Here is a 4,937-nt window from a genome sequence, read left to right as displayed (position 1 = left end):
GGATGAGCAGGAGTTAGAAAACGGAGTGGAGGTGCCTGCCCATAGCTTTGATCAAAATGGTGCCAGCAGCGATCTGCAGAGTGGCCGGGTTTTTGACAGAGTTGGCAAACGAGCTTGCCTCCACGGCCGCTGCGACCACCACGACCACGAAAAGGACCACCACGGTTGGAAAAACCTCGACCCCCACAGGTGGAGACATCTCGGCGCTGGTCAGTAGAGTGAACGAAGTCAGCAGCAGGCTGAGAGCCATCAACATTAATAGGTGGATTGTGAGAGGACTCCAGCCGCGTTTCGAAGCTGAGTAGAAGAGCATTCCAGATATCTTTGCTGGTGGTGAGGCCAACAACAAGAACCATTGAGCTTTCTGATAGAGAAGCTAGAAGCCAGGAGGAGAGGAGTTGATCTTGCCTGTGCCAAGCGAGGAAGGCCGGATTAGGCTGCACGGAGGTAGAAGTAGCATCAGCAGTCACGAACTGAGAAGGAACTGAGACTGACCCATCAAGAAAGGGCTCTAGGCCATAGCCCCGAACAGTGGCCAGCACTTGTTGACGCCACATTAGAAAATTGTCGTCTGAGAGTTTGAGGGAGATAGGGTGAGAATGGGGAAATAGGGGTGTGATTTGAAGCTGATTTTGTGGTTGAGTGAGAGTGGCAAAAGAGAATTCAGAGGCATTTCCATCAGCCATTTTTAGGGAAAGAGACAAGTGGCAGGAGTAGGTCCAAGGATCTACACCATAAAAACTCGTAGAGAAAGGCTAGGTTGAGAAAGGTGAACTAGTATTTTCCCGTTGGATAACAATGTTACAAAAACTTGTTTAAATACATGGTCACAGAAGGACCTAGAATCCTAATAGGCTAAACCCTAATACACTACCAAACAAAATAGAATAACAGAAACATATTTTCTTCTCCTTATCCAAATTGATTAAGTCTTGCTGGCACCAAGGAGCACCTCCTTCCAGCTGGACAGGGGACCACTCGAGGGGAATACATCCTCCGCATTACCTTGGTCACGTGCTACATGGTGCTTGCTATCCAATGCATGGATATCATTTGGGCTGGGAGCATCCTCGACTGAACTCGGATGCAAGCTCAAGGAGACAACGTTTACAGTAATAGTCGCTGGCCACGACTTTAGGCTTTGTGCTCTTGTTTGAAATCTAGGTTTGCCTAGTTTTAATTGCTTTCCAAGATGTTCTTTCTGTCTTACTTGTTCTTTCATTTTGTGATTGCTAGAGGTTTAATTTGTTAGCAAGAAGTGGGTCTCAACTTCGTGAGGAAATTATCTATCTATTGAGTGCCTTAAACGCTTGGAGTGACATCCTGCACCCTCATACATTGAGTGCTTGCGCGAACTAGAAAATCCGCTTGCCGGAGTGTTCGTGATAGATAATGAGAACCTCTGTCTTGGTTGGCTTCTTGAAGCAGCTTGTTGGGTATACTCACATTGAACACACTTTGAGCAGACTACCTATATGTGCATGCTTGTGAGTGCGATTTTACTTTGCTTTGTTGCATCTGTGGGGTCTTAGATTTTAGGAAATCCTTGCTTATTTGTTTTTAGCAGATTTTATGTGCTTAATTAAAGAAACCCGCAATTGGACAATAAATTAGTTTTAATCACGATAATGACACTGATCACAATAATTTACACTATTTTTTTTTAGAAAAGTATATTCAAATTACTCACTTAATGTTTCTTTCGAAGCAAAACTTTTATTTTGATTCCTCTCTTGTTTAAAAAAAAAGAGTTATATTCCTTTATTCATAATTAAGACAAATTTTTAAAGCAAATTTTTGTTTTGGTGTGTGATAAATAAAGAGCTCTAATAACTTACATTAATGAAGACAAATTTTTAAAGCAAAGTCAACTTTATCTCTTCTCTTCGAATTGAGTGTTCAAGTTAATTCAGTGTTTAAAATTAAATTCTACAATTTGATTTTCATCTTTTCAAGTTGAAATTTTCAATTTAGATTTTTCTTCTTTAATTACTAATACTTACATTTGAGAGTACATTCTCAACATTTGGTCATATAAAAAAAATGATAAACATTCTATTCTTATGAATAAAAAAATTGAAAAAATATAACTATTGTTTTGGATAATGAGTGTCTTTGAAAAATTATATTGCAAGACTTTTATTTTACAAAGCGTAGTTAGTTAGAATTTATTTAAATATTGTATATAAAAACTTTAAAACTCTAAAAACTCTTTAGATTAAAGTATGATACTAAATCAAGCTAGAAGCAAGCTTGATTAGTTAATAAGCCTAAAATATCATAAACATGATAAATAAATAAAAGCCAGATTTGGTAATTTTTACTTGAACAATAAGATAGTTTTAACCACGATAGTGGGAGCTCACAATAATTTACATTTTACACTATTTGACATTCACTATTTTTTTTTGAAAAATATAATCAGAGCTCTCTCACTTACTTTTTCTTTCAAAGCAAAACTTTTGTTTTGATTCTCTTATTTTAAATAAGAATCTCTACTCTTTTATTTATGACTGAGACAAATTTTTGAAGCAAAACTTTTATTTTTATCCTCTCTTGTATTGGTGTGCATTAAATAAAAAGCACTAACCATTTATTTATAATGAAGACAAACTTTAAGAGCATAGTCAACTTTGATTTCTGCTCTTCAAATTGAGTGTCAACTTAGTTCAGTTTTTAAAATTAAATTCTTCAATTTAATTTTCATCATTTCAAGTTGAAATTTTCAATTTGAATTTCTCTTCTTTAATCACTAATACTTACATTTGAGAGTACATTCTCTACATTTGGTCAATAGAAAAAAATGATGAACACTCTATTTTTATCTATTTTTATGAATAAAAAAATTGAAAAATGTAACTGTAGTTTCGGATAATGAGTGTATTTAAAAAACTACTCCCTCCGTCCCAATAAATATGCAACATTTGGTTTCCGGCACGAGATTTTATGCAGTATTGTTTTGTGAGTTAATGAAAAGAGAGTAAAATAAGAGATAAAAAAAAGTAGAGATAGTGTTGTTTCCATTTTGGGAAATATTTCATTTTTATTGGGACAAACCAAAAAGGAAAATGTTTCATTTCTAATGCGACAGATGGGGTATATATGAAGACTTTATTTTACTAAACGCAGTGAGACAAGAGTATGATATTAAGGCTTAAAACTCTTAAAACTTTTGAGATAAAAGTATGATATAAAGTCGAACTAGTAGCAAGCTTGACTAGTTAATCAGCCAAAAATATCTTAAACATGATAAATAATTTTACTTAAAAAATCCTTGATTTGGTAATTTTTATTTGAACAATAAGTTAGTTTTGACCACGGTAGTGGCAGCTTACAATAATTTACACTATTTGACACTCACTAATTTTTTAGAAAAAATATAATCAAAGCTCACACCTACATTTTCTTTCAAAGTAAAACTTTTGTTTTGATTCCTCTCATAATTTAAATAAAGATCTCTAATATTTCATTTATAAAGAAGACAAACTTTTAAAGCAAAACTTTGGTTTGATCCCTCTCTTATATTGATGTGCTTTACATAAAGAGCACTAACCATTTATTCATACTGAAGACAAACTTTAAGAGCAATGTCCACTTTGATTTCTTCTCTTCAAATTGAGTGTTTACCTCACTTCATCTTTCAAAATAAAACTATTCAATTTGATTTTCTTCTTTTTCAAATTGAAGTTTTTAATTTGGATTTCTCCTTCTTTAGATCATACACAATAAATTGATAGACATACTAATTTTTGTGAATAAAAAAATTGAAAAAATATGACTTAATGATTTTGGATCAAGTGTGTACTGGAAAATTTGTATCTTAAATTTATTGAGAAAATATATTAAAACGGTAACATAATTAAAATATACATTGCACTTGCGGAAACTTATTTGATAAAATGTCTCTTTTCATTGTGAGTCCATATAATCATTATGAAAATTTAGATGAGAAAAAGTTATACTAGGTTTTAAGCGCTTTTTCTTCGTACAAAACACTATATTTCAATCATTATTGCGTGGAATTTTTCCAACCATTATCAATAAATTCTTTCTATTTTCCAAGTCTTCAAACTTACCTCCACTATCAATAAATTAAAGTTAGATTGTAACCGTTCACCTAATATTAAAGTTGACTATTTGAGGGTTTTTACAATCACTATAAATTCAACACTAGTTAACACTCATTTCAATCAGAAAATAGACAAAGAGAGATATATACATAGTCATAAGTCATCTATACATTAGAGAGGAAATTCTTAAGATGGTGGGACAATCATCAACAGTGTGGATTTTGGGATTACTTCTTGTGGCATCGGTGGCAAGCCATGCAAATGCAGTGTCCTGCCCACAAGCCGTCACAATGTTGATTCCCTGCCAAGATTATCTGGTGAATCCCTCGGCTAAGCTGACGGTGCCGTGTTGTCAGGCGGCTAGCAAGCTCAACAGCTTGGTCCATAGCAGAGCTGACATCAAAGACATGTGTACCTGCCTCACGCAAGCCGCAGCCGCCTTGCATGTTATTGCTGATCGAGCTAAGTCTCTCCCTGACCAATGCCATATACATGTTCCCGTGCCTCTTGACCCTAATACCGATTGTTCTCGGTAATAATTCGTGTATATTTCATATTAAAGGATATAAGCTTGTGAATTTTAGCTTGGCCTCTTACTAACCTCTACAATTTTTTTATTTTTTTTTGCAGCCTATGATCTGTTCCTGGAATGAGAAGAAGCAGTCCGTGCCAGTTTCATAGAATTGAATTAAGCCAAATTACTACAGTCACAAATGTTTTACCATTAAATCTGCACCATCTATCAAACAAAGAGTTTATGTGGATTATTAAATAATTTGGTGTTATCATTTTGCACAAATTTGTCTGATTTTATTTTGTTGTACATATGTCTTTAGTCCATTCAACTTTGTTTTGCAAACGATTAGT

At 34.2% G+C, this 4,937-nt stretch overlaps 1 pseudogene; it reads left to right on the top strand.

Moving 5' to 3' along the window:
- Positions 1–4,205: 4,205 nt before the first annotated feature.
- LOC148924226 (non-specific lipid-transfer protein 1 pseudogene) lies at positions 4,206–4,606 on the top strand (annotated as a pseudogene).
- Positions 4,607–4,937: the final 331 nt, after the last annotated feature.

Source organism: Salvia hispanica, chromosome 5, assembly GCF_029641045.1.
Source record: "Salvia hispanica isolate PSC_SH4W2 chromosome 5, Shi_PSC_v1, whole genome shotgun sequence".
NCBI lineage: Eukaryota > Viridiplantae > Streptophyta > Magnoliopsida > Lamiales > Lamiaceae > Salvia > Salvia hispanica.
Note: the sequence above shows the minus strand (reverse complement) of the source record. Positions and strands in the feature narration are given on the sequence as shown.